Source organism: Oncorhynchus tshawytscha, linkage group LG12, assembly GCF_018296145.1.
Source record: "Oncorhynchus tshawytscha isolate Ot180627B linkage group LG12, Otsh_v2.0, whole genome shotgun sequence".
Taxonomy (NCBI): Eukaryota; Metazoa; Chordata; class Actinopteri; order Salmoniformes; family Salmonidae; genus Oncorhynchus; species Oncorhynchus tshawytscha.
The window spans coordinates 68,256,015-68,266,576 of NC_056440.1; positions in this window are offsets into that span (position 1 = coordinate 68,256,015).

The window sequence follows — 10,562 nt, forward strand, 5'->3', positions numbered from 1 at the left end:
GGAGAGGACCCAGGGGGGCATGCCAAATTTCTTCAGATGCCTTAGGAAGTAGAGGCGCTGTTGCGCCCTCTTGACAAGAGTGGTGGTGCTGTTGGTCTATGTCAAGTTATCGGTGATGTGGATGCCGAGGAACTTAAAACTGCTCTCCTCTGGTTCCTGAAGTCGACAATCAACTCCTTTGTTTTGCTGACGTTGAGGGAGAGGTTGTTGTCCTGACACCACAATGCCAGTTCACTTATCTCCTCCCTATAGGTTGACTCCTCATTGTTAGTGATCAGGTCTACAACTGTGGTGTCATTAGCAAACTTGATGATGGAGTTGGTGTTAGCCACACAGTCGTGGGTGAACAGGGAGTACAGCAGAGGGCTGAGGACACATCCCTGGGGGTCATTGTGTTAAGAGTCAGTGTGGAGGATGTGTTGTTGCCAATTCTCACAGCCTGTGGTCTGCCCGTCAGGAAGTCCAGGATTCAGTTGCAGAGGGTGATGTCCAGGCCCAGGGCCCTGAGCTTGGAGGGAACAATAGTGTTGAATGCTGAAGTGTAGTCAATGAACAGCATTCTCGCATACACATAGGTGTTCTTCTTGTCAAGGTGTGTTAGGGACACGTGAATTGCGATATTCAAATCAAATCAAATGTATTTGTCACATACACATGGTTAGCAGATGTTAATGCGAGTGTAGCGAAATGCTTGTGCTTCTAGTTCCGACAATGCAGTAATAACCAACGAGTAATCTAACTAACAATTCCAAAACTACTACCTTATACACACAAGTGTAAAGGGATAAAGAATATGTACATAAAGATATATGAATGAGTGATGGTACAGAGCGGCATAGGCAAGATGCAGTAGATTATATAGAGTACAGTATATACATATGAGATGAATAATGTAAACATTATATTAAGTAGCATTGTTTAAAGTAGCTAGTGATATATTTTACATCAATTCCCATCAATTCCCATTATTAAAGTGGCTGGAGTTGAGTCAGTGTGTTGGCAGCAGCCACTCAGTGTTAGTGGTGGCTGATGGCCTTGAGATTGAAGCTGTTTTTCAGTCTCTCGGTCCCAGCTTTGATGCACCTGTACTGACCTTGCCTTCTGGATGATAGTGGGGTGAACAGGCAGTGGTTCGAGTGGTTGTTGTCCTTGATGATCTTTATGGCCTTCCTGTGACATCGGGTGGTGTAGGTGTCCTGGAGGGCAGGTAGTTTGCCCCCGGTGATGCGTTGTGCAGACCTCACTACCTTCTGGAGAGTCTTACGGTTGTGGGCGGAGCAGTTGCCGTACCAGGCGGGGATACAGCCCAACAGGATGCTCTCGATTGTGCATCTGTAGAAGTTTGTGAGTGCTTTTGGTGACAAGCCGAATTTCTTCAGCCTCCTGAGGTTGAAGAGGCGCTGTTGTGCCTTCTTCACGATGCTGTCTGTGTGGGTGGACCAATTCAGTTTGTCTGTGATGTGTACGCCAAGGAACTTAAGACTTACTACCCACTCCACTACTGTCCAATCGATGTGGATAGGGGGGTGTTCCCTCTGCTGTTTCCTGAAGTCCACAATCATCTCCTTAGTTTTGTTGACGTTGAGTGTGAGGTTATTTTCCTGACACCACACTCCGAGTGCCCTCACCTCCTCCCTGTAGGCCGTCTCGTCGTTGTTGGTAATCAAGCCTACCACTGTTGTGTCGTCCGCAAACTTGATGATTGATTTGGAGGCATGCGTGGCCACGCAGTCGTGGGTGAACAGGGAGTACAGGAGAGGGCTCAGAATGCACCCTTGTGGGGCCCCAGTGTTGAGGATCAGCGGGGTGGAGATGTTGTTACCTACCCTCACCACCTGGGGGCGGCCCGTCAGGAAGTCCAGTACCCAGTTGCACAGGGCGGGGTCGAGACCCAGGGTCTCAAGCTTGATGACGAGTTTGGAGGGTACTATGGTGTTAAATGCTGAGCTGTAGTCGATGAACAGCATTCTCACATAGGTATTCCTCTTGTCCAGATGGGTTAGGGCAGTGTGCAGTGTGGTTGAGATTGCATCGTCTGTGGACCTATTTGGGCGGTAAGCAAATTAGAGTGGGTCTAGGGTGTCAGGTAGGGTGGAGGTGATATGGTCCTTGACTAGTCTCTCAAAGCACTTCATGATGACAGAAGTGAGTGCTACGGGGTGGTAGTCGTTTAGCTCAATTACCTTAGCTTTCTTGGGAACAGGAACAATGGTGGCCCTCTTGAAGCATGTGGGAACAGCAGACTGGGATAAGGATTGATTGAATATGTCCGTAAACACACCAGCCAGCTGGTCTGCGCATGCTCTGAGGGCGCGGCTGGGGATGCCGTCTGGGCACGTTTAAATGTTTTACTCACCTCGGCTGCAGTGAAGGAGAGTCCGCATGTTTTGGTTGCGGGCCGTGTCAGTGGCACTGTATTGTCCTCAAAGCGGGCAAAAAAGTTATTTAGTCTGCCTGGGAGCAAGACATCCTGGTCCATGACTGGGCTGGTTTTCTTTTTGTAATCCGTGATTGACTGTAGACCCTGCCACATACCTCTTGTGTCTGAGCCGTTGAATTGCGATTCTACTTTGTCTCTATACTGACGCTTAGCTTGTTTGATTGCCTTGCGGAGGGAATAGCTACACTGTTTGTATTCGGTCATGTTTCCGGTCACCTTGCCCTGATTAAAAGCAGTGGTTTGCGCTTTCAGTTTCACGCGAATGCTGCCATCAATCCACGATTCTGGTTTGGGAATGTTTTAATCGTTGCTATGGGAACGACATCTTCAACGCACGTTCTAATGAACTCGCTCACCGAATCAGCTTCCAACTTCCGGTGCCGACAGAGATAGCCGCCTCGCTTCGCGTTCCTAGGAAACTCTGCAGTTTTTTGTTTTTTTACGTGTTATTTCTTACATTGGTACCCCAGGTCATCTTAGGTTTCATTACATACAGTCGAAAAGAACTACTGAATATAAGAGCAGCGTCAACTCACCATCAGAACGACCAAGAATATGACTTTCCCGAAGCGGATCCTGTGTTCTGCCTTTCACCCAGGACAGCAGAATGGATCCCAGCCAGCGACCCAAAACAACGACTTCGTAAAAGAAGGAAATGAAGCGGTCTTCTGGTCAGACACCGGAGACGGGCCCATCGCGCACCACTCCCTAGCATACTTCTCGCCAATATCCAGTCTCTTGACAACAAGGTTGGTGAAATCCGAGCAAGGGTAACATTCCAGAGGGACATCAGAGACTGTAACGTTCTTTGCTTCACGGAAACATGGCTCACTCGAGAGACGCTATCGGAGTCGGTGCAGCCAGCTGGTTTCTCCACGCATCGCGCCGACAGAAACAAACATCTTTCTGGTAAGAAGAGGGGCGGGGGCGTATGCTTTATGGCTAACGAGACGTGGTGTGGTCACAACAACATACAGGAACTCAAGTCCTTCTGTTCACCTGATTTAGAATTCCTCACAATCAAATGTCGACCGCGTTATCTACCAAGGGAATTCTCTTCGATTATAATCACAGCCGTATATATTCCCCCCCAAGCAGACACATCGATGGCTCTGAACAAACTTTATTTGACTCTTTGCAAACTGGAATCCACATATCCTGAGGCTGCATTCATTGTAGCTGGGGATTTTAACAAGGCTAATCTGAAAACAAGACTCCTTAAATTGTATCAGCATATCGATTGCGCAACCAGGGCTGGTAAAACCTTGGATCATTGCTATTCTAACTTCCGCAACGCATATAAGGCCCTCCCCCGCCCTCCTTTCGGAAGTTGCTCCCTGCCTACAGACAGAAGCTAAAACAAGAAGCTCCCGCGCTGAGGTCTGGTTTGGCTACGCATGCCACTCCCTAATATCAATATGCCTTGTCCATTACTGTCCTGGTTAGTGATTACTGTCTTATTTCACTGTAGAGCCTCTAGCCCTGCTCAATATGCCTTAACCAACCATGTTGTTCCAACTCCCACAAATGCGATGACATCACCTGGTTTAAACATCTCTAGAGACTATATCTCTCTCATCATTACTCAATGCCTAGGTTTAACTCCAATGTACTGTCATCCTATCATACCTTTCTCTGTACATTATTCCTTGAATCTATGCTATCGTGCCCAGAAACCTGCTCCCTTTACTCTCTGTTCCGAACGTGCTAGACGGCCAGTTCTTATAGCCTTTAGCCGCACCCTTAACCTACTTCTCCTCTGTTCCTCAGGTGATGTAGAGGTTAATCCAGGACCTGCAGTGCCTAGCTCCACTCCTACTCCCCAGGTGCTCTCATTTGTTGACTTCTGTAACTGTAAAAGCCTTGGTTTCATGCATGTTAACATTAGAAGCCTACTCCCTAAGATTGCTTTATTCACTGCTTTAGCACATTCTGCAAACCCAGATGTCTTAGCCGTGTCTGAATCCTGGTTTAGGAAGACCACTAAAAACCCTGAAATTTCCATCCCTAACTATAACATTTTCCGACAAGATATAACTGCCAAAGGGGGCGGCGTTGCAATCTACTACAGATATCTGTCTTACTATCCAGGTCTGTACCAAAACAATTTGAGCTTCTACTTCTAAACATTCACCGTTCCAGAAACAAGTCTCTCACCGTTGCCGCTTGCTATAGACCACCCTCTGCCCCCAGCTGTGCCCTGGACACCATGTGTGAATTATTGCCCCCCATCTATCTTCTGAGCTTGTGCTGCTAGGTGACCTAAACTGGGACATGCTTAACACCACAGCATTCTTACAATCTAAGCTTGATGCCCTCAATCTCACACAAATTATCAATGAACCTACCAGGTACAACCCCAAATCCATAAACACGGACACCCTCATAGATATCATCCTAACAAGCTTGCCCTCCAAATACACCACTGCTGTTTTCAACCAAGATCTCAGCGATCACTGCCTCATTGCCTGCATCCGTAATGGGTCTGCGGTCAAACGACCACCTCTCATCACTGTCAAACACTCCCTAAAACACTTCAGCAAACAGGCATTTCTTATCGACCTGGCCGGGGTATCCTGGAATGACATTGACCTCATCCTGTCAGTAGAGGATGCCTGGTTATTCTTTAAAAGTGCCTTCCTCACCATCTTAAATAAGCATGCTCCACTCAAAGAAATTAGAACTAGGAATAGATATAGCCCTTGGTTCACTCCAGACCTGTCTGCCCTTGACCAGCACAAAAACATCCTGTGGCGTTCTGCATTAGCATCGAATAGCCCCTGTGATATGCAACTTTACAGGGACTTCACGAACCAATATACACAGGCAGTTAGGAACACTAAGGCTAGCTTTTTCAAACAGAAATTTGCATTCTGTAGTACAAACTCAAAAAAGTTCTGGACACTGTAAAGTCCATGGAGAATTAGAACACCTCCTCCCAGCTGCCCACTGCACTGAGGCTAGGAAACACAGTCACTAGCGATAAATCCACAATAATTGAGAATTTCAATAAGCATTTTTCTACGGCTGGCCATGCTTTCCACCTGGCTACCCCTATCCCGGTCAACAGCCCTGCACTCCCCACAGCAACTCGCCCAAACCTCCCCCTTCTCCTTCACCCAAATCCAGATAGCTGATGTTCTGAATGAGCTGCAAAACCGGTACCCCTACAAATCAAGCGTGGCTAGACAATCTGGATCCTCTCTTTCTAAAATTATCTGCCGAAATGATTGCAACCCATATTACTAGCCTGTTCAACCTCTCTTTCTTATCATCTGAGATTCCCATAGATTGGAAAGCTGCCGCAGTCATCCCCCTCTTCAAAGGGGGAGACACTCTAGACCCAAACTGCTACAGACCTATATCTATTCTACCCTGCCTTTCTAACAAACAGATTACCGACCATTTCGAATCTCACCGTACCTTCTCCACTATGCAATCTGGTTTCAGAGCTGGTCATGGATGCACCTCAGCCACACTCAAGGTCCTAAACGATATCATAACCGCCATCGATAAGAGACATTACTGTGCAGCCATATTCATCGACCTGGCTAAGGCTTTCGACTCTGTCAATCACAACATTCTTATTGGCAGACTCAACAGCCTTGGTTTCTCAAATGATTGCCTTGCTTGGTTCACCAACTACTTCTCTGATAGAGTTCAATATGTCAAATCGGAGGGCCTGTTATCCAGACCTCTGGCAGTATCTATGGGGGTGCCACAGGGTTCAATTCTCGGGCCGACTCTCTTCTCTGTATACATCAATGATGTCGCTCTCGCTGCTGGTGATTCTTTGATCCACCTCTATGTAGACGACACCATTCTGAATACCTCTGGCCCTTCTTTGGACACTGTGTTAACTAACCTCCAGATGAGCTTCAATGCCATACAACAAATACCTAGTTGTCTGGTTAAACTGTAAACTCTCCTTCCAGACTCACATTAAACATCTCTAATACAAAATTAAATCTAGAATTGGCTTCAGATTTCATAACAAAGCATCCTACACTCATGCTGCCAAACATACCCTCGTAAAACTGACCATCCTACCGATCCTCGACTTCAGCGATGTCATTTACAAAATAGCCTCCAACACTCTACTCAACAAATTGGATGCAGTCTATCACAGTGCCATCCATTTTGTCACCAAAGCCCATATACTACCCACCGCTGCGACCTGTATGCTCTCGTTGACTGGCCCTCGCTTTATTCTCGTCGCCAAACCCACTGGCTCCAGGTCATCTACAAGTCTCTGCTAGGTAAAGCCCCGCCTTATCTCAGCTCACTGGTCACCATAGCAGCACCCACCTGTAGCACGCGCTCCAGCAGTTGTATCTCACTGGTCACCCCCAAAGCCATTTCTTCGTTTGGCCGCCTCTCCTTCCAGTTCTCTGCTGCCAATGACTGGAAGGAACTGCAAAAATCTCTGAAGCTGGAGACTCTTACCTCCCTCACTAGCTTTAAACACCAGCTGTCAGAGCAGCTCACAGATCACTGCACCTGTACATAGCTCATCTGTAAATAGCCCATCCAATCTACCTCATCCCCATACTGTATTTATTTATTTATCTTGCTCCTTTGCACCCCAGTATCTCAACTTTACATTCATCTTCTGCACATCCTCCCATTCCAGTGTTTAATTGCTATATTGTAATTAATTTGCTACCATAGCCTATGTGTTGCCTTACCTCTCTTATCCTACCTCATTTGCACATGCTGTATATAGATTTTTCTACTGTTTTATTGATTGTATGTTTGTTTATTCCATGTGTAACTCTGTGTTGTTGTATGTGTCGAACTGCTTTGCTTTATCTTGGCCAGGTCGCAGTTGCAAATGAGAACTCAACTAGCTGTTGTGACTAGGGTGCAGTATTTTCATTTTTGAAAAGAAAACGTTCCCATAGTAAACGGGATATTTTGTCAGGAGAAGATGCTAGAATATGCATATAATTGACAGCTTAGGATAGAAAACACTCTAAAGTTTCCAAAACTGTAAAAATATTGTCTGTGAGTATAACATAACTAATGTTGCAGGCGAAAGCCTGAGAAAAATCCAACCCGGAAGTGCCTCTTGTTTTGAAAGCGCTGTGTTCCAATGAGTCCCAATTAAGCAGTGAATGGGCTATCAACCAGATTACTCTTTCTCCGTATTCCCGAAGGTGTCTACAGCATTGTGACGTAGTTTTACTCATTTATGTTGAAGAATACCCGTAAGCGGCTACATTGCTCAAGTGGTCACCTGATGCTCCCAGAGAGATTCTCGCGTAAAATACAGAGGTAGCCATTACTCCAATCGGTCCTACTGAATAACTAATTGTCCCAATGGATATACTATCGAATAGATATTTGAAAAACACCTTGAGGATTGATTATAAACAACGTTTGCCATGTTTCTGTCGATATTATGGAGCTAATTTGGAATATTTTTTCGCCGTTTTCGTGACTGCAATTTCCGGGCGATTTCTCATCCAAACGTGAAGAACAAAAGGAGCTATTTCGCCTACAAAAATAATAGTTTTGGAAAAAAGGAACATTTGCTATCTAACTGGGAGTCTCGTGTGTGAAAACATCCGAAGCTCATCAAATGTAAACGATTTAATTTGATTGCTTTTCTGATTTCCGTGACCAATTTACCTGCTGCTAGCTGGACAAAATGCTATGCTAGGCTATCGATAAACTTACACCAATGCTTGTCTAGCTTTGGCTGTAAAGCATATTTTGAAAATCTGAGATGACAGGGTGATTAAAAAAAGGCTAAGCTGTGTCTCAATACATTTGTGATTTTCATGAATAGGAATATTTTCTAGGAATATTTATGTCCGTTGCGTTATGCTAATTAGTGTCAGGCGATGATTACGCTCCCTCATGCAGGATGGGGAGTCACTAGAGGTTTTAACTGGTTAAATAAAGGTGAAATAAAAATACTTTTTAAAAATGCACTGGAGATAATGTGGAGATGGGTGACACCTGGAAGGGGGTGGAGACAAGTACAAATTCAGGTGAAACACGTCAGTGTGTGACAGTACTACCCCCCCCCCCCTCTAGGGCTGGCCGACGGCCAAATGAGTGCCTTCCAGAACCGGGACGAGAACTGAGGAACCTGGTTGGAGACCATGTCCATGGGAGTCCATGGATCTGGAAGACTTGCTGCTCCATGAGCTGGGCCATCTATTTGGCAGAGGGTAGCTTGGGGAGAGGAATGAAGTGGGCAGCTTTGGAAAACCAGTCCACTACTGTCAGGATGGCGGTGTTGTCATCAGACAGGGGGAGACCCGTGACAAAGTCCAGGAATATGTGAGACTAGGGACGGCAAGGGAGCGATGAAATTCGCTCTTCTCTGCTTTCACCAAAAGCTGGTTCTCCAGGAGGCGTTGGCGGACCTGTCGGATGTGGCGCACATGTTCTTGGGTGGATATGTTCTTGGTACTATCACGTTTTAGGGAAGACCCAGATGCAGACAGTGTCAAAGTAACGAAGGTTTATTACTTGCAAAACAACAGGCAGGCAGAGGTCGGTAATCCAGTTAAAGGTACAGAACGGCAGGCAGTTTCAGGGCAGGCAGAGGTCAGTAATCCAGTGTGATGTGACAAGGTACAGAACGGCAGGCAGGGTCAGAGCAGGCAGAATGGTCAAAACTGGGAAAACTAGAAAACAGGAACTAGAAACAGACAAGAGCAAGGGGAAAAACACTGGTAGGTTTGACAAACAAAACGAACTGGCAACAGACAAACAGAGAAGGTATAAATACACTGGGGATAATGGGGAAGATGGGCAACACCTGGATGGGGGAGGAGACAAGCACAAAGACAGGAGAAACAGGTCAGGGTGTAACAATTTCATAGTTTTGAAATTATTCTATGGTGTATAAAAATAAAGACAAATTCTTGAATGAGTAGGTGTGTCAACTTTTGATGGGTACTGTATGTCATACACCTAACATAACTATTTCCAATACATGGAAAATGACACTGCCTTGATACATGCTATTCAGTGACATAAGATGTCATGATATCTTTTGCACATTTAGTATCTTGTTTTCTCATATCACCACATCTTGTCCCGATGTGAGGGAAACAGAGGGCTCAACTCTTCTGTAGAGAAATAGTACCACTTAGTGGTGAGTATTTAAAAGTTCTACTAAGATTTTTTCTTAGTCTCCCATGTAGGCCTAAAGGAGAAGAAAAGACAGGCTGGGAATCGTAACTGCACTGCAGAAATACATTGTTACTGCATAACACTCAAATGTATTTCATGTCAAAGGATTAATTTAACTGAGTGAAATAAATAAGTTATTTTGAGGAAGGTAGTTGATTATTGCATCTGTGTATGCTGGTTATCTTAAGCTGCTAAATTGGTCTCATTCCAAATGCTCCACTTGCTCTCCATATTAGAGGTGGACAGGCCAAAATGTCCATTTATCCTCACTGTGATGATCCAGTTTACACTAATGAGCCGTGCCCCAGTCATGTTATCTCCACTCTGCTCTACAGACGTCCAGTCCTCACAGTCAACTCCAATAGGATTCTTTGTGTGGCAGAAAATATGTCACCGACAACCATTTTCTCTTTTCTTCCTTCAGCCATAGTTTTCAATAGGAAGACAGTCCCCTTAGGGGCCTATGGAGTGTAAGACCTAAGATATTGGCAGCAGGGAGCAAAGGAAGGCATTAACACCAGATGACGCTGTCAGTCTGTCCTCAAAGAAATGTCCATGATTATCACCTGATGAAAGGCCTGTGGATGGTCAATGATCACTGTCAGGCCATCATAAAGCAGTGGTTGTCTGTAGAATACAGCTGGCATAAGAAGGACATCACAGACAAACAGGATGGGAGAACAAAACAGACACAAATTTGTTAATAAATTCACAACTATTATTCACTTATGAGGAAATGAATTTCTTTCAGAAAGCACAGATATTTGTCGTATTGCTCAGGCATCATTACGTAAATAACCTTGGGGCATTGTCCGTATTTGTAACCAGTCAATGGAGGCATTGAGGCTATGGTCGTTGCCAATGCGTTGTTGCTCACATGATGTGTGTCTGCTGGACCAATTACATCACAATGTGTGTCTGCTGGACCAATTATATCATCCACTGGCCCCCTCAGAGAGCCGTATTG